This window comes from Pinus tabuliformis, chromosome Q, assembly GCF_031772625.1.
Source record: "Pinus tabuliformis cultivar Carrire ecotype Pingquan chromosome Q, CPIR1, whole genome shotgun sequence".
Classification (NCBI taxonomy): Eukaryota; Viridiplantae; Streptophyta; class Pinopsida; order Pinales; family Pinaceae; genus Pinus; species Pinus tabuliformis.
The window spans coordinates 855,068,230-855,089,215 of record NC_142296.1 but is presented as its reverse complement, the minus strand read 5'-3'; the positions used below and the strand labels follow the sequence as shown (position 1 = coordinate 855,089,215).

At 37.0% G+C, this 20,986-nt stretch overlaps 1 pseudogene; it reads left to right on the top strand.

Moving 5' to 3' along the window:
* Positions 1–1,067: 1,067 nt before the first annotated feature.
* LOC149222247 (hexokinase-2 pseudogene) lies at positions 1,068–2,301 on the top strand (annotated as a pseudogene).
* Positions 2,302–20,986: the final 18,685 nt, after the last annotated feature.

Genomic DNA, 20,986 nt, shown 5'->3' with positions numbered 1-20,986 from the left:
ATAAATTTTTTTTGGGTCGATCCTAATCACAAAGGCAATGTTCACCAATCAATCATGCAAGCCAAATATGACAATCATAAGCCATGCAAGTCAAAGGTCAAACATAAGTGCCAAACATTAAAGCACGGGAGGAACCCACAAGGTATTCTTCCTTTGTTCGAAATAGATGAGTCAAATACATACAAAAAGCATTAATATGAGGAAGGGAAAGGATAATGTCTAAGAAGTTTTTAATGGCAGAGATTGACACTATGAAATTAATGGTTTTCGTTCCATTTTGGACCCCCCAAGTTCATCCGATCTTTAACAACTGGGGGTGGGGGGGTCCAAAGTCTTGTTTTGATAAAACCACTTTTATATTACGTGGCATCACTGGGTGAATTTCGGTACCCCTGCAACAAAACTACTTATCATTATAGACCCCCCTTCCCCCACCCACCCCCCGAAATCCACTTATGGTTTCAGTATAATAGGTGTCCTGGTGTCTCTGTGTTTGCAACAAGAATGGGGATCCACTTGAAGATGGAGAAATATTTTCATATGAACGTTGGGCTTAGAGAATCTAGATATGCTTAAAATTTCAATTTCCTCCCGAAGAGCGTATTACAAATTGTGTAGCTTATGTGGGAGGAAGCCATGAAGTTAACGGTGGAATGCAAAATATTTTTCATTGTAGACCTTGGTTGTTCTTCTAGACCCAATTCTCTCTTCACCATTGAAAATATAACAAAAACCCTCAAAGCCAAATGCCTCTCTGTGCACATAACTATTCTGTAGTGTCAAGTATTCTTTAATGATCTTCCTGTTTCTGATTTTAACTCACTCAATTTTGCCTCCTTTTTCTGTAAATATTGATCACTAGAATCAAGAGGGTGCGGTCATGTGATTCCATCTGCATGCATGCATATGCATGTTTATGTATTGAAGTAGTGAACACCAGATCGCCCAACCATATAATTGCAGGTGTTAGGAAGTTGGTATTAGATATCCAAATCTAAATCTAAAAGAATAACTTACTCTGTTGTCTATTTCCTTCCCCTGTTTCCCCATTATGCCAACCAACCACCATGGCGCTCTCTTGTGCCAGTTTTGAATCCAACTCTTGTTTTATCAAACAAAACTTTCCAGACAATCCCTTGTTTGTCTCTAAGATATTTTTATACTATATATAATTGTGGAAGCTACAAGATGATTTTTCAGGATCCAAAGTATGCCCAAGCATCCATCCTCAAAGCCATTGTTGCTTTTTCTTCTTCTTGTCGCGACTATCCATTGATGTGTTATACGAGGAATTAGAAGGGAGATTTAGGAGATGTGTGTTTAAGCATTGAGACAACACATTGGAGGTGAGTAGAGGGCATTATGAAGGAAAGTGTAAAGGCAGTGTTCGACCCCGATCTCTAGACTCAAAGAGGTGGTGGATGTAATGATAGACGAGATGTGGGTGGGTCTTGAATTGGATGCCAAGAGTAACTTATTGAAGATGGTCATAAGCTATGTTGATACATTGTTTATGGGGGATGAGAAAGACCCATTTATGTTTTGGATCTCATGGGAACTACTTTCTGAGTGTTACGTGTTTAATTTGATGGCAAGGAAAGATGAGTAATTGATAAAGATTTTATAGAATTTACTATTATTACAAATCTGATGGTTGGAATAGAAAGGGAATTGTTTGATTACATTGCTTCAGAACTAGCAGAAATTGTCGCAAGTGAAGGCAAAAAAAATTGTCTAGAACTTGGCCAACAAAGGGACCTCGGTTTCACTTTCTCTTTCCTAGTGAAACAAATAGGAATTGCCTCTAGCACACTAATCAAATGGAGAAAGGGGTTTTCTGTCTCAGAAATGGTTAGCAAGGATGTGGTGGTAGCCTTAAAGGAGGCCTTGAAGAGACAAGGTCTGGACATGCATGTCTCTACCATGGTTAATGATATAGTGGGGAAGTTGGCTAGAGGATGATATTGGGATGAGGATGTTATGGTTGCTATTATATTGGGCACTAGTACAAATGCCTATTCTGTGGAACGTGCAAATGCAATCCCGAAATATCAAGTCCATCTTCCAAAATATGGCTATATGGTTATCAACACAAATTGGGGGAACTTTTAGTCTTCTCGTCTCCCAGTAATGGAATTTGATAAAGCTCTTGATGCTGAAAGTATAAATCCTGGTGATCATATCTTTGAAAATATGATCTCAGGAATGTATTTGGGAGAGAATGTAAGAAGATCATTGATGAAATTGGGTGAATATGCTGCTTTATTTGGAGATAATTTTCCATCCAGACTAAGAAAATAATACAGGTCACACTTCAATTAGGAGGAGACAATTTTGTCTTTTGGTGAGGAAGAGAAAGCTATCAAAATTTTCTGAATACTGATCTGAAGAAGGAACTTTGACCATACGGCCAAATTTCTTTAAGAAAAACTGAAGTTTTTGAATTCATTCGAATGTTTTGTAATTGATTTTTTATCTTTAGATGGTTTTTAGTGCATGTCTAATTGATTCAGTTCTTTCTCACTATGTTTCTTAGAGAAACATTTATAGAACCAACCATTAAAATATGATTACTCATAATTTGAAAAAGGGAAGTCGTGATTAAATCCTCTATGAAGCTACAATTTCCAAACACAATTTTACAGTGCCAATATACAAAAATGAAGCAGATTGGTGGAATTTTGCAGTTTTTTTGAAACCTAAAAACTCCATTGACATGTCCAAAATGTTTATGAAAGCCTGGAATTTCCTCTCTAAAAACATCATTATGAAGTTGGGATTGATGAAGATGGAGGATATCCATGACAATGCTTTTGTGTGGCAGAATATTATTTCCAACTCTCTTTTCCAATCTTGATGATTTACCTTCTTATTGCCATTCCATTCCTTCATAGAATGTTGTCATAGGATTTCAGATAGATATCAGAACTATTGTAACAAAAATATCCATCAAATACAGTGAGGTGCTACAAAAGTTCTAAGTTAGCAGTTTGGCAACTTTTATATTGTAAAAAAAGTCAAACCAACAACTCTCATGCATAATTGAATTGGGGTACAATAACTTCAACTGGGGGGCAGGATGGAGGATTTACAAATATTCCATATATGTTGGCAGGGTCATCAAGGTATTCCATGGAGAAGAGATGAATTTTTTGTTTATCCTTGAGTTGTATCAGAACTAGAATCTTGCAAATAGATTTCTGTCGCTTCTCACTGTTATCACAATAGAAATTACTATGAATAAAATGGACTAGGAAATGGTGCGATCAATGGTATCTTTGTTTTCCAAGATTATTCTACTTTTCAAAATGATGAAGCAGTTACAAAGTCTGAGGATTTCACGAAGGCTTTTACTTACTACAAACATAGATATCAATGAGAAAAAGTGTTGTGTGCCAGCCAATGTTTAGGTGGAAGAATTGACCTTGAGAAAAGGGAAGTTGATAGATTTCTAGTGAACCAATTCCAAATTTTAATTAATAGTTCAAAGTTTCCAGCAGATAAATTAGGGATATTGTTTATTTTTAGTTTATTATTTAGGATTTTATTCCAGAAACGTTGAAACAGTTAGGAGGGATTTATTCTATATATATTTGATCATTTGTAATAAACAAGGGTTGGCTTATGATACCAAAACCTGTAAGCTTTGTAAAACTTTTATTACAAAACTCCTAATTAAAGCCTTTCGGCTCTAGTTATTGACAAAATTTGTGTTTCATGTATGTTTTTCTAGTGTTTTCATACCTTATTTATGCACACGTTCAAAGCAACATAGGAGATTCTGGGTAAGAATAGATTGAGTTTCAATCTCTCTTAAATTCCTTGCAAAGTTATAATTATTTAAAGAGCTTAGTTTATTGGATAGTTCTTTTGAGGTAGCTCCTCTACATCTTTTAATTATTTCCTTCTGTATTGAATGTGTTCCGTTTGGCTATAGAAATCTTCTACAAGCATCTAATTTTTCCTCGTTAATTTAGTATTCAGTATGACTACTTAGTTATCAAGAATACCCTTATACTCTTTTGTCAAATTCTTTAAAAATCATGTTATTTTGTCAAACATGATGCTGACACTTTGACCAAGGACTCTGCTAGAGAGGGATTTATTCGTGAACAAAGATTGTGCAATCATAAGCAATCACCCAAATGAAATCATAAATCTGGTCATTTTGCTTCATAGCCTATTGTCCAATGATAGTGAACAACGTTAAACAAGGCCTCATAACATTTGAGGGGGACCCCTCTAGTTCAAGGGCCATCTTGAACCAAAAGACTAGTTGAGTTGGTTTTTCGGTGTAATTTTTGCAACCAAGAACTGCCTACGAGAAACATGTATAACATTTGGTTTCATTGCTGGGGATGCAAAGTGACAAAGAAAATTTTCCCTAGATCACGATAATGACTAGATCTACTCTTTGTTGGTGCACAAAGATTAGACAATTGATATTGGTTGCAATTCATTCACTTGGCGACTCCACTTTGTCATATGGAGATTCCACTGGGTTACTGATTCCACTGTTTCAAAATGTTAGCTACCTTTACTGTTGTGTTTGTTCAAGGCTCATTGATAGTTGCAGTAAACATTATATGTTTTTTCCTCTCAACCATGATAAAAAATATAATATGTCCACAGAGGATGCAACTTTTAAATTTCACATGTAAGTATCTGTCACCTATGGAGTTTATGTTTTATATTGAAATATGTTTCAAGTTTTCAACTACTGGCAAAGTGATCTGCCAGAAATCCACTCCTCACTTGGTTACATTGGAAATCATATTACACCTAACATTGCATATTTTCAGTTTAGTTAGGTAAAGGTGTGTGGGATTGAATTAGTTATTTTCAGAATCAGTGTGTAGTGTGTGGATTGTTTTAGTTTGAACTAGTTTTTTTTTTTTGGGCATGCTACTTATAAGCATATGAGTCATAGGTTACATGTTTTCTCATAAATGAAAAAATCTTTAAGATGTGACCACTAACTCCATGCCCCACAATTTGTAGGATAAGCATTGTGTCATTTTAAGAAGCTTCTAGGCTATGAATGAATAATTATTTTTAAGTAACGATGTTGGAGGTCTTGGTGAGATTTTCTTACATGTTTTAAGATTTATATTTTTTCTGCTGGGAATAGTCAACAATGGACAAAGGATGCATACAAGTAACATGTTAAAATGGTCAAATTATAAGTTGAAGTTATAGTTAAGGATTGCAGTGTTTCAGTTGGGAGTATCAGTTTGATTATATCATATTGCAACTTCAGGTCATAGGTTTATGGTATGACTCCATGCCCAATACTTAAGGTAGTTGGTCTACTATTTCTCTATGTCCCACAAGGGGAGGCAGTCCCCAGTTGGAGTAGATGTTTTAGCTATTTCTTACACAAAAGAAAGCTACAATTTTTTTATTATAGAAATTGCCAATTTCCTTCTTGGCTAACTGCACAAACATATACTGGTTTTATATATATATATCTGTGTGTGTGTGTGTGTGTGTGTGTGTGTGTGTATATCTATGTATATATGTATATATATATATATATATATATATATATATATATATATATATACACACACATAGATCGCCCCTCTCTGCCGTTTGAGTTTCTGAATACGAACTGAACATTGAATTCATTGAGATAGTGCTGCCCCTCTGCCGTCTGCAGGACGTGGTCGAGCAACGCTATATCTCGTGCACGTGGCTGGTGTGCTCCAACGCCTTTCTTTATTCATTTGCAAAGTATATATATATACTTCCGCAGATCCCCTTTTCTTTGCGGCTGGGCTCTAGAGCCGTAGCCCTGCTGCGTTGGTTCTCGCTGGTTTTCGTTGGATTATTGATATCAGATCTTTTTAAAACCTGTTCTTCCGCAGATCCCCTTTTCTCTGCGGCTGGGGTCTAGAGTGGCAGCCCTGCTGCTTCGGTTCTCGCTGGTTTTCATTGGATTATTGACATCAGATCTCTTCCGGTTCACCGTCCAGATCTCTTTCGCAAATCTCTTTCGGTTCTCTTCCTCAGATCTATTCCACATATTTCTCTGCGGCTGGGCTCTAGGGCCGCAGCACTTCGGTGGGTCGTCGCGGTGATTGGAGTTTTAGTTGTTTTCATCGGTGCCGCTTCTGTTGTGAAGGGAGTTGAGGGGCTGGGGTGTGGTAGCTCCATTGTCTCTTTTTTTTCCAGTTTTAGTGGGAGTAAGGTGCATTCGTAGTTGTCTTGTTTCCGAGTTGTTTCTGCTACGGTTTGTGGTCGTAGATCTAATAGCGTTATTTCTCTGCGGGTAGGTTCTAATCATCTATAGATAGATCTAGATCTAACTCTGGGGTAGCGTTCTAGATCTATATCTAATCTTTTCTGACTAGATCTAGATCTAATCTTCTACCTTATTCCTCTACGGCTGGGTTCTACAGGTAAGTAAAATATGGCTCCCACCTTCGCGAAAATAGCTGCTGGCTCAGTGCCGTCTGCTTCTAGAGGGCAAGCTCCTGCCCATATTGTCAGTGAAGCCCCAGCACCCACTGTCCAGGTGGTCCAGGCCTCACTCGATGAGGCTTTGAAGTTTTCTGAAAGGGCCCCAATTTGTCAGTTCAATGGTTTTTGGCCGCGGCTAACAACTCTCCACAATTGGATCTCGGAGGTATGGAAGCCTGTCATTTATGATGAAATTAATATCTACCCCTGTGCTAGGGGTTTCTTTATAGTATATTTTGAAAACCCTGAAAGCAGACAATGCATTCTAGATTCCGGCCCTTGGTTTTGGGAAAAATCAGGCCTATTCATGAAGCCATGGAACCCAGCATTCGATCCCTCAACAACAGTGATAACCTCAGCACCAGTTTGGGTGAGATTGCCAAGCTTACCCTTGCATCTCTGGAATCTCTCCTCGCTAAAAGCCATTGGAAATGCAACTGGGGAATTTTACTGCAGGTGCCCAGAAACAGAGGAATATGCCAGAACCAGCTATGCACGCATTTGTGTGGAAATGGACTTCAGTGCCGGATTCCCAGCGGAAATAAACCTAACAAGTAAAGATTATGTGTGGAACCAGAAACTCGATTATGAAAGTGTCCTCTTCCGATGTCGATCCTGCTTTGAGACAGGCCATCTAGCCAAAAATTGCCCAAAAGCCTCCCAGAAAAATCCTGGTAGAAAAAACCACCACAGATCTACTTGGTGGGAAGGAGCACAAAAAGAACACTACATTGTCATCAAAGAAGAATACTCTAGAGAAAACTCTGAATCACAAGAAATTGGGCAAGACAGAAACAACTCTCAAGACAAGCATGGAGAAAGCCCTGCCCAACAACAAAAAAGTGCACTCGACAACCCCTCAAGCATCAACAGTTATGAAGATTCAAATACCATACAAAATAAATCTTCATTTAACAGCCAAGCAGATCTCCTAGACCAAACTTCTTCTCCGACTATCTTCAAAAGGACGAACACAATAGATCGCGAAGCTAAGACACCAATGTCCCAAGAACCAGAAGAGATGAAGGAGATGCAAGATAAAGGAAGTTGGAAGACCGTAGAGAAAAAAAAGAAAGCTACAACACCAATCTCGCCAAGAAAGACGAGGAGCCAGACAATTAAAAACTAAAAATATTATAGGTCCGATAGACCAATTTGGTCTCAGTGGACGGTAACCACTATCATCATCATCATCATCATCCTATATATATATATATATATATATATATATATATATATATATATATATATATATATATATATATATATATATATATCTATATATATATATATATATACACACACACACACACACACACACACACACACACACACACACACATATATATATATAGTTTAAAACAATTGTATTTTTATAAAAATATAATTGAATATTTTTATGAAAATATTGGGTATGTCTAGGACCAATGGATCCGGTAGCACTACTTTAGGTAGAAGCAATGAAAAAGTATATAAGAGAACACCATATAGTTCGGAAAGATGGCCAAAATGTTAGGTATATCCTCTTTTTTTTTTAACATAGTCAGATATTTTTTTTATATTGCAAAAAATAAAAAGAGTGAACTCCTTGTACATTTGGGAGGGTGCTGATTCAAGTGTGATGCACAAAATGGGAGCACAGTCCTAGCATCCACACTTGCAGCCTTGATTCTATAGAATTCAAAAACTATAGTGGCATATTGCCTAACATACTGTCCTAGATACAAACTATATTTGCACTGCATTTAAAAGAAAAGGCAAGTTCACCAAAATTGATTTACTGATTCCTCCTGCTAGGGGCAACACTTCTTGTTGTGCCTAGAGGATGTTTCCCCTTGCTAGATTTGATTGAGGATCTTGATGTACTCAAATATTTCTTCCAATTTCTTGCATTTGTCTTTTAAATCCTCTATTTGATCTCTCTGAAGATCTATGTCTCTTTGCTTGTATGCACTGGTTGTCTTCATCTCTGCCTTGAGGTCCTTTAAGGCTTCGTTAAACCTTCCAATCATAAACCGATTGGCCCTGCAAGTTGGGCAGTTTTCATTATTTTCTGCTCTCTCTAGAGGATTGAAGGCCATTATGCTGCTTTGAATTGCTATAGAGACTGTGTCTTTTATGATCCTGGTGATGGCCCTCTTGCTTTGATGTGTTCTGCTTGTTCCTCTATTGTTGATGGCAGAGTTCTGATTGATGGAGTCCTCTTGATGACAAGTCTCCAAAGCTCTGAGAGAACCAATAAAGCTTTGACCCTGCTTTGTGATCCAAAACCAATTCGTGGAATTGTCTTGAACTGAGATGCTGGCCAGGAGATGTTGGTTAAACAAGATGTAAAACTTAAAAGGAAAGTATGACTCCAGAAGACCTGAGGCTTGGGGACATTGGGGAGGGGAGGTTGCTTTCAATATGAAGGTAATTCTTAGACAAAGGACCTAAGGCTTGAGGATTATGGGAAGGTGAGACAGCTTGAGTAATAAACAGAAGAAGGCAATGATGATATGGGGAGAGGCTGGTATGGAGTGCTGAGTGCTTGGGTTATATGTGTAAGAAATGCCAGAGGAGAAATAAGCTGAGGGAGAGCACTATGGAGCAAATGACAGTGTAGATATCCTCTGCTGGTGGAGTTTGGGTCTGGTTATATGTGATGATGATTCAAAAGGAGAGTATGATGGACTGTTGTATGCTTCAGGCTGAGAGCTTCAAGATGACTACGAGAGAGGGGATTACTTATGAGATGGCATGAGTGTGGATAAGTTGAAATTTCTGAATGGTGAAGATTACTGAGCTCTTCAACCAATTTATTGGTCTCAAAATGAAGGGATAACCTGATACTGTAGGTAAAAATCGTGATGTTGATCGCCTTTGTGCTTGTACAACTGCCCATTGTAGTAAACCTTGCACTTGTGTGACAATTTCGATCCTGCTACTTGTGTTTGATATGACCATTACTATCTTTGCTTAGTGATGAACGATGCCTGCTTTCCTTATCATACATGCTTTGAAGCTTTTTTGGGATTGAGTGGATTTTGTGCTCTGAGCCTTGCAGATTGCACATGAGATCAACTGCTATCAAATCTTCATTGTGTTCTGCAGACAATCTGAATCTGGGAGTGAAGATTTGATAATCCTTTTTTTTCCTTTTGTTATGCTTTTTTCCTCTTTCTCCTTTCTCAGTCCTCATCTTAATTGTGTAAATCATGGTATGTTTTCAACATAGACTTCATTGTTTTCTTTTACAATCCCAGCTGGTCTTTCAAGAGATTTATTAGCATAGTTATCTGCTTCCTTGTTTTGATTTCTCAATACATGCTTGAAAGTTATGTTTCCCAAACTTTTTATATTTGATCTGATCCTCTGACAAATTTTATTAATGGCGACACTGTTGAAATCCTTTTCATTTTCCATTGCTGCTATAATGATTACCGAGTCTCCTATAATTATAGGATCCTTGATCGCAAGTTTTTTTAACAACCTTGTACCTAAAAGTAGGCTGTATGCTTCTGCCCTGTTGTTTGTCATTTCTCCGAGGCTCCATTCATATGTTATTATTTGTTTCCCATTTGAATCTATAATTACTCCTCCTACCCCTTCTTTTCCTGGGTTTTTTTTTGAAGCCCCATCGAAAAAAAAATTGACTCTTTTTTGTTTTTTCATTCATTCTTCAAATTCTTTGTCACCCAATCTTGATTTCCAACTCTTGGCTGTGGGAGATTTTCTCTCTTTTGTTGTAGCTTCTATTTTTTTTCCTAATATTGCTTTGTTGTACCAATCTTTTTCTTCTTATTGTAGGTTGTTCTGATCCATATTTGATATTCCATTGGTGCTTATTATTTCTGGAACTAGGCTCCAAGTTTTTGAAAGAATCTTTCCTATACTTGGTTTTTTTTCTTTGAAAATACATTTGTTTCTGGCTAACCAAATCTACCAGCACAGAATTGAGGGGAGGCATTTCCAGATCCTGCTTATTGTGGTCTTGTTTCTCTTTGAATATGGGTAGCTCTTCTCCCAAGTTTCATGAAGTGCTGACAGCTGATTTGAAAAATTTATGCTTATTTCCAGCGGGCTTGTTATGTGGGTCCAACACTCTCTAGCCACCCTACTGTTCATGAAAAGGTGTTGGATTGTTTCTTCCTCCATTTGACACATGACACACCTGGAAGGCAATTGTATTCCTTTTTTTTTTAATTTTCATATGTTATGATTTTATCTTTGAGTAGAGTCCAAATGAAAACTTTGATTTTGGGAAGACATTGTGTTTTGCAGGTTTCCTTCCAAAGGTTCCATTCTTGTTGATTTTTCTATTCTTGGAGGAGATTATACCCTGATTTCACCATGTATTCCCCTCCATTTGGGTCCCATACAAAGTCGTCCTGATCCTCTCTATTTATGGGAGCTACCCCTGATAGATGAGATTTTAGTTTCTCCCATTGGATTTTTAATATTTTTGGAATGGTTGGTATTTTCCATCCAAGCCAGTTATCCTGATCCCATTCAAAGATTGAGTATAAGGTATTAATCCTTCTCTCTTCCGTCCAACAGTGTAGTCCTCTTAGATTCCACAGGATATATAGAGGATCTCTTCCCATTATTCGATCCTCCCATATTGCAACTGTTTTGCCATTCCCTGGATTTTTAGAAATTTGGTCTCTAATAAGAGGAATTATCTTTTTTACAAGTTTCCAGACTTGTGTACAAGGCCTAACTGGAATAGGTTTAGTTATCAATTTTGTTCTATGATAATTTAAATATTTCATTGCTAGTAGTTTTTCCCACCATTTTTCTTTCCCACTGATCATTCTCCAAATTATTTTTGTCCTTAAAGCCACGTTCATTTGACCTAGTAAGTGAATTTCTATACCTCCTTTTTTGTTGTTGTGGCCACCAACAACCCCCCTCCTTATCTAGTGTTATTGCTAATACTAAATAAGTGGGGGCCCTTAGTCAAAAATTAAAAAAATCAATTAGTGCTTATATTTCCTTTTGGATAAAACTTACCATCATGGACTTAGGAAAATACTTTTGAAAAATCTAAAAAGCTTAAGTTTCATGATGAAGAAAGTAAATTCACTCCTTAAGAAATATCGCATCGCGCAAAGAATGATAGGGTACCTTCTTATGAGCCAAAATGATAAAAAATGCGAGATTGCGACGCGAAACTCCATCGCATCGCATGCATTAATGAGCACTCACATTGGAAACCTAAAAATCGCCGATATGCGATGTCACATATCGCAAAATTGCAATTCGCATAAAGCACATCAACAGTAATGATTAGGCGATATTGCGATCTTGAGATATTGCGATATTGCGATCAAGCAACCTTGCGATAGAACAACACGATGATATTGTGGTAATGCGATGCAGCGATCTGCGATATTGCAAACCAAATCGCAAAATCTCTCCATCGCAGTTGGTTCTGGCTCGTTATTCACAAAGCTTTTTTCCCTAAACCAAGAACCGATTATGCACTTTAATGATAATTAATGAGTTACATGCCAGTTGTTAATAAAATATGGTTTTGTGTTTTCCGAAGAGCCTGTTCACGTAAGGTGGCATGTTTTTGCATATCCTTGGCATTTAAAGCTTTCCTGTCATTATTTATTATCATTACTCTCACTGTAGGAACGAAGAACAAAAGTCACACAAAGCAATGTGCAGGAAAATATGGGGAAAAAGGGTAATGCTCCAATGTCCAAAGACAGAGAAATGGTGCCCTTATACATAGACACCGCATGCAACAGAGCAGCAGATTCACAGAATTTTGCTGAACCATCCATTACAGATCTCTCATATACAACCATGGTTAAATGGGTACTGAACGATGCTGATATCAGAAATAGACAGTTTAATGCTCAGGGTCAAGAGCTCACGAAATCATTATTTTTACAAATTTTGAGCTTTATACCCGATAAGAGAAAGAGGCGCAAAAGGCGAAAAACACATCAGAGAAGCCCGGATCAAGGAATGGAGGCAGTTTCCGATGCGCGATTAGCACCTACTGAGAAAATTGCTCGAGAAGGAAAGCTTCTAATTGCTCAGTCACCTGCAAGCCCCGAAAATTGCAAGAAAGCAATGATAAAAACAAACTGGAAATAGAAAGCTAAAGAAAAGGCAGAAGCAATCCAAGGGTTAACCAAGTTGAACTGGGATTATTACTGGGCATACACGGTAAAGCCACATAGTCAGTGGATGACTCTCAAGTATATCATCAATTTTTCTGAGAAGATGGTGCCAGCTCTTACCAATTCTATTTGCTTAGCTCAACTAAAAGCGGAATAAAGTCAGCCAACTCTACTCAAGCAAATATTGAATGCTTGCAACGTTAAGGAGCAAATGCAAAAATAGTTAGATATTAGATTTAATTTTAGAAATAGTTTTGCTTTATTTTTTCTTAGAAAAAGGACGGTCATTTAAACCGCATCCTGAATTTTTGTAAATAAGCTATTTTTAGATTTAGTTAGTAGTATTTAAACCCTTCTCATCCATTTAGAGAAGGGTCCAGAAATTTGTCAAAAACTTGTCCTCAGAACATGCACTTTTGCACCCTCCGAGGAGGTTTTGATGAATGAATGGAACAGGGTTTATTGATATTTGCATTTGATATCTGCTACTGATGTTGCACTTTTGTACTCTTAGTGGATGTTAGAGCAAGAGGAGATAAATCATTGTCACTTGAAGCTCATGAGTAGGACTAGTTATAAATGGTACTTTTATCTCTTAACCATTTCCGCTTATGTGTTAAAGTGATATGCAATTTTAGTTGTTTATATATTAATGTATGAATGCCTGAGTTATCATTTGGCACTTTTGTATGGTGATAGCTATTTATTTATGCTTAATGTATGAATAGCTCATTATGCGATATGTTTTTCACAACTGTTTCGTCTAACTTTTTATACGAAGTGGTTCATCTTTATTGAATTATTTTCTCATAATAGCTGAATGATCTTTATTACCAATTGTTATTTGAAACATTTTTAGATTTCATAATAGAATAATTACACCCCGGGTTAGTATAGACTTAGATGTTGCTGCTTATTAGAATACAATAACATAGCATTAGATTAAAGTTAGAATTAGAATATCTTAATTAGGAACTGTTAGATCAGGAACATCAAATTCTACACACACACACTCATAAATTGGGAAATTGGTCGCATATCCCCAGTCGGACCCGCTATACCAAACGGATAAGGAGCTGCCAACCAAGGTCCGGACCGGGCAGGTATCCCCCTTGTTGTAGACCCGATTTTTTGGCCTTCAACATATTTGGCGCTAGAAGCAGGGCCTGAACTATGAATGGCAAGTAAATCTAAATCTAGATACCATTCTGAGAGTAAATCGCCCTCACCATCTCCCTCGACTTCTCCATTACACTTAAATACAGAGTTAGAAGTTGCTGGAGCATCAACCGCTGCTACAAACCCTGACATTTCAGAACAATCTATTATTGAACCTCCTGAAGTCGAATCTCTGATTCACAAACTTCAGCGATTTTCTATTTCTCCTCAAAGATCTGATGAATCTCAAGGCAGCGTGACTTCACAATATAACCCTGCTCATCCCCTGACCAGATTAAAGAGTGAAAAGTTTGGCGTTCAACCAACCGAATTACCTCTTCCCAAAAGAAAAAGAGCAAGGAAATCACCTAAAGAGTCCGATAGCGAGACTCTTTCATCATCATCATCCATCTCAACCTCTTCACCGCAAAGTCAACCATCCACTCCTCCACTTCAGATCATTGTCCATTTGCCCACTGGAACCCCCACAACTCCTCCTCAATCATCTGTAATCGTAATATACTCATCCTCCCAACCGCAGCATTCATCTTCTGCACTTTCCTCTGTTAGTAGTTCAGAAATGGCCCAAACTCCATGGAATAACCCTGGGGTAGTCTTAATGCCTGCACCCTTGATTCAAATACCGACCCATCCTGAGAAATGGCTACCTAAGTTTAATCCCGAGGCAGGCATGCTAGCAGAAGAGCATATAAACAACTTTATGCTATCCATTAATCTCAATGGGGTTACTAATGAAGATGTTGTTGTTCGACTTTTTCCTTATACTCTGCAAGGAACAGCTGGATCATGGTATTTCTCATTACCCTCTGGATCTATCAGTAGTTGGGACATCTTCCAAGAGCAATTCCTGACCAGGTTTGGTAATGACAGGTCTATGGCAACACTAATCAATGACCTATCTAACCTTAGGCCAAGTCAAGAGAGCCTATCAAAGATTTCAATTTACGTTTCAATAAAATCCTAAACAAAATTCCTACTGCTTCCCATCCTAGCGAAGAAGTACGAAGTGAATGGTATATCACTGCTTTACCATCAAACATAGAAATCTGCGTGGACAGGGCTAATAAAACAACCTTAGCTGAAAACATGAAAGAAGCAATAGTAGTAGAGAAACGTATAATAACCCTAGAGAAGAAATCCGCGATAGAGGAACGGAAATCCAAGAAAGTCACCTTTAAGGAAGATTCCAAGAAGAAACAAACAAAAGATCCATTCGATTTGGAAGGATTGCAAAAAGTTCTAAAGACCATGTCCACGAAATGGTTGACATCAAGAAGCAAGTAGCAGAAACTTCTTCAAAAAAGCCCTACAGAGATTTTAAAAGAGGCCCTTCAACGGATTCAAAGCCACCCAATGCTATTACAAATGCTGAATCTGAAGAAGAGGAAGAGGAAATTGCCACTGAAGGGCAAACCGATGAAGAAGAAGTTGTAGAGTTACAAGGAATGTGGGATTACATCCTAGTTAGCACACGAAGTAGAAATCAGCTTGATCCTCCCCAAACTATCCCTAAGCTAAAGAGCGCAAGCTCTGCAATAAAGGATAAAGTCGCAACAAAGAAAATGACATCTAAAGCGACTCAAACCAGCCTAGTCCAAACAGATTCATCAACTCCATCTAAGACGCTGATTGTTTCGGATGAAATGGAGTACAATATTATAGAAGATATGAAAAATACTAGGGCCAACATCACTCTTTACGAATTGAGCAAGTTAAAGCATCAACAAAAGATAATGTTGAAAGAATTACATGCTGTGCCAGTCGCACCTTTGCCTGCTGCTGTACTTTCTCAAGCTTACCATAACATGGGAAGACCTCCAACTAATGCGACCAATAAGATTGATCCAACTAACATCGATTTAATTGGAGGAAGATCGAGATCTCATACTCCCCCGTTTCTCCTTACTTATGAAATTTTCAATAAAAATGTGCACAATTGCTTAGTGGATTCTGGTGCTTCATCGAATATTTTACCAAAGTCCATATGTGCCAAATTAAACGTTCAACCACAGAAATCCACTGTGCGCATAGTTCAACTAGATCGATCTCAAGTCGAAGTGATTGGCAAACTGAATCAAGTAACCATAAGGTTGTCATCCAACCCAAAGGTATGTCAAGTTATTGACATTTTAGTTGCTGATATTCCAGAATTTTATGGGTTAATTCTTAGCAGGGATTGGTCAGAAAAACTTCATGAATACTTCACAACTGACTGGTCTCACATGTGGCTACCCTACAATGGTAAACCAAATCAAATAAAAGTTGAACGAGAACTACATCAGAAATACATAGTAACGGAGCTAGAGGGGGAAAATGAGCCAGCAGCATATAACAGTAGCATTATTGGCAATTACTCAGTAGATTCTTTCCTCGGCAATTTTAATGCTCATACGTCACCTAACTTAGAATATTCTGTTTTGTCCCAAGTCAAAAAAATTTCTCAAACGGATAGTTCAAAATGTATCAATTTTTTAGATAGTCCTATAAATAAATCTTTGTTTTGGAAATTATTTTTTGATGGTTCTAAATCTAACGAAGGAGCAGGAGCAGGATGCGTTCTAATTAGTCCAGAAGGAGATAAGATTATGATAACATGCAGACTCGAATTTTATTGCACCAACAATACAGCAGAATATGAGGCTTTAGTCCAAGGGTTGTACAAAGCAATCGGGTTAGACGTCAAGTACCTTCAAGTTTTCGGAGATTCTGAAATTGTGGTTGGACAGGTACGTAATACTATACATTGCTTATCAGGTCATTTAAAACATTATCAATCCTTAGTTCAAGATCTAACTGAGCATTTTATAGCATTTAATATTTCTTCAATTCCCAGACTCCAGAATGCAAGTGCAGACCTTTTAGCTAACGTAGCTTCTAAGCTTATTCCTTCAGAAGATTTTAGTCCAGATAGATTCTCAATAGAATTAATCTTTAGACCATCTATTCCTGATAACATCACAAATTGGAGAATATTCAACGACGATCCTGATATCATAAATTTCCTCATATCTGAAGGATCCTAATCCAACCAAATAATTGACGAAGACCAACATGATCGAAAATTGCAACAAGATAGCACTAACAATGCTATACCTAAGTCGGTAGTCAAGTTAGAAGACCTGTACGATTTGAAAGATCGGTTTAAAAGGTCTACCAATTCAAAACCCCAAAGTTCAACTTCGAATTACGAATTAGTAAACCTAGGAACCGATGCCAAACCACAAAACATTAATCTAGGTCTCGGCCTAGCCCCTAAAGAAAAATTAGCGTATATTCGTCTTTTGAGACAATATAAAAATGTTTTTGCTTGGAACTATGATGAACTCAAAATATACGACACTTCCATCATCCAACATACTATTCCAATGATCAATAATGAAAAACCTGTCCAACAAAAGTTAAGAAAGATCCATCCCAATTTAGAAAATCAGATAAAAACTGAACTCAATAAGTTATTGAAAGCCAAAATAATCTTTCCCGTCAGACATTCTAAATGGGTCTCCAATATGGTACTTGTTAGAAAGAAAAACGGAGATATTAGAATTTGCATTGACTTTCGAAATCTTAATAAGGCCTGACAAAAAGATAATTTCCCTTACCACCTATGGAACAGATATTGCAGGCAGTGGTGGGCTCAGAATTAATGTCTTTCTTGGATGGATTTTCAGGATACAATCAAGTGTTGGTACATCCTGATGATCTATTAAAAACCACATTCAGAACTAAATGGGGCACATACGCATATCGAAAGATGCCATTTGGTTTGATTAATGTTGGTGCCACATTTCAGAGAGCCATGGACACCGCATTCAAAGGTTTAGTCAATAAATCTGTAGTAATTTATTTGGATGATATAACCGTGTATTCCAAGAAACGAAGCGACCATTTTAGAGATTTAAAAGAAATCTTCCAACATTGTTTAAGGTATGGAATTTCACTTAACCCGAAAAAATCCTTTTCTGCATTAAGTGAAGGGAAACTTCTAGGATTCATAGTGTCAAAATCTAGAATTCACATCGATTCTGACAGAATCAAAGAGATTTCTGAAATATCCTTACCTCACAACAAAAAAGCCATGCAATCGATTCTGACAGAATCAAAGAGATTTCTGAAATATCCTTACCTCACAACAAAAAAGCCATGCAATCTTTCCTTGGTCAGATTAACTTTGTAAAGAGATTTGTTCCAGATTTTTCACGAATCATGTCTCCTTTACAAGCCATGATTAAGAAGAACTCAAATTTTAAATGGGGCCAAGCTGAACACGAAGCATTCAACCTGATCAAACAAGCTATTATTAATGCTCCATCTTTAGCAACTCCAAATTTTTCAGAGCCTTTTATTTTATATACATTTGCCTCAGATAGGTCATATGTTGCGATACTCACTCAAGCAAATCAAGAAAAAGCGGAAGCCCCAATTGCTTTTTTCAGTTCAAATTTACAGGGCGCTGAATTAAATTATTCAAATGTGGAGAAACATGCTTATGCTGTTTTCAAAGCAATCAAATATTTCAGACCTTTTTTACTTAAAACCTATACTAAAATTATAGTACCGTTTCGAGCGGTAAGGAATCTTCTAGTACAGAAGGATGTGGGTGAGAAAAGGGCCAATTGGGTTACTACCTTACAGGAATATGACATAGAAATTAAACCAGCAAACATTGTAAAAGGTCAAGGCTTTTGCAAAATGCTGGCTAGAGCATCGCAAATTTTGAAATTCCATCTGCAGAGGTACAAATGTGCGAGGTAATCCTAAACGATGCAGAATCATTATACGCTGATATCATTTATTATCTTAAGAACGAGTATGCTCCTTCACACCTCGATCATACTAAGAAAAGAGCTCTAAGGTTGAAAGCCAAACAATATCAGCTCATAAATGATATTATTTTTAGAATAAATTATGATTATGTTCTCCTTAGATGTCTTGAGAAATCTGAAGCTGAAAAAGTTTTGCAGGAACTCCACGATGGGCTAGCAGGCAGACACTATGCTGGAGATGCTACTGCACATAAAATCTTGCGCGCAGGCTATTACTGGCCCACGTTATTCAAAGACTCGCACAGTTACATGAGGAAATGTCAAGTCTGCCAAACTACTGCCAGGAGACAAAAGAAGCCATCGTTGCCACTACAACCAGTTAACATTGAGCAACCTTTCAGTCAGTGGGGATTGGACATAATAGGTGAGATCGTTCCTCACTCTTCTAAGCAACATAGATATATCCTTACAGCAACAGATTATTTTACTAAGTGGGTAGAAGCAGTTCCACTCAAGACAGCTAATGCTGAAAATATCATTGAGTTCATAGATCAATTTATAATCACCAGGTTTGGATTGCCTTCTGCTTTAATGTTTGATAATGCATCATACTTTTCTGGAAATATAATGACTGAATTTGCACTTAAAAGAGGATTCAAACTTAAATATTCGGCCAATTATTACCCACAAGGCAATGGATTAGCTGAGTCTACAAATAAAAACCTAATCAGGATTATCAAAAGAACAGTTGACCAAAATCATAAAAATTGGCATAAGACTTTAATATATGCTTTATGGGCAGACCAAATAATGCAAAAAGCTTCTATCGACACTTCTCCCTTTAATTTAGTTTATGGGAAAGAAGTGGTTCTTCCAACTCATTTAGCAATTCCCTCTTTGTCTCTAGTTCAATACATTGATGAAGTACCAACTTCCTCCTTACAGCTAAGACAAATGGAAATAATCAAATTAGAAGAACAACGAGAACAGGCTAAGAAAACCCATGCTCATCATCAAGCACTAGTAAAATCTTCTTTTGATTCAAACATAATGACCAGAAAAGATTTTCAGATGGGAGACTTAGTTTTAAAATGGGATAAGGCTCATGAAGAAAAAGGGAAATATACAAAAATTCAAAGGATGTGGCTTGGTCCTTTTCAAATTGTAGAAGTCATAGGTCCATCAACGTTTGTGTTACAAGATTTAGCAGGTAAGAGAGACTCTTTTCTTGTTAACGGACAAATTCTCAAGAAATATTTTCCATAGAATATTATTCTTCTATTTTGTAGAGTAATTGTTTTTCTTTTCATAATAAAACCAATTGTGAGTGGTTACATTAGGCATTTACGAATAAGACACCAGTTCTCTTTCAGATTTTGATTTTTCGCTTGTATAAATAGCAATTTTTTTTGGAAAATTGATCTTTATTATTGAAAGATACAGTTAAAGACTCTAGGCTAGATATGATACTAGTTTTAACTTCATAAAGTTTGATGAAAACAACCTTTAGTGAAGAAATTGTTTTATGTCAGTACAATGAAAGGTATCAATAACAAAATAAATATTCTCTGTAGAACAACTATTTCAAAAAACTCTACTATTGTCGTCCAGAGCTGTCTTACGGAAACAATGACTTCCTCCCTGCTAAGGAAATCACAACTTTTAGAGGAACAACCCAAGGATACACTTCATCTTGAAGAATAAGAGGTCTCATCACAAGCCGGCTTATCATAATCACAGATATTATAACTTGCTGACTTTGCCAAATACTGTACACCACAACAGGGCAATGACTCAAGATTGTTGCAATCAAAAGACAAGGGGTCTCATCTCGAGCCAGCTTGTTAAGCAAAGTTATAAATCAAGTGAATGACTGTGTCATAAATTGGCTATCAAACCAAGACATTGTTCTTTAAGAGTAAAGAGAAAATCAAAGAAATAAGTGTGGATGTGGATTCTTCTTTTGAGAGTTGTAGGTTACTTTAAGTAGGATACAGGATCATTGCTAGGTAACAGGTAACCCTGTCGAGGCTACAAACGCCTGTTGGCAGCAGAGGCTCTACCTACGACAAATGAGCATATTTAAAACTGGTTTACAGAGAAGACTTTGTTTTATCTTTACAGACCAAGTAATGGCTGATGTAAATACAAGGACTAGCCTGAGGGAGCAAATAATCAAAGTTGAAAATAGTTGAAACAAAATATCATTAACAGGTTAGAGCATAATGTAATTTATCTTTCCATAATAAAGTTTAACTTTCTAAAAAATTTTCTGTTTTGGAAGTTTAGAAAATTCAATAGAAAAAAAGAGATAACTGGTTCTTCCAAGTGAATCGCCAATTGTTGTGGCCACCAACAACCCCCCTCCTTATCTAGTGTTATTGCTAATACAAAATAAGTGGGGGCCCTTAGTCAAAAATAAAAAAAATCAATTAGTGCTTATATTTCCTTTTGGAT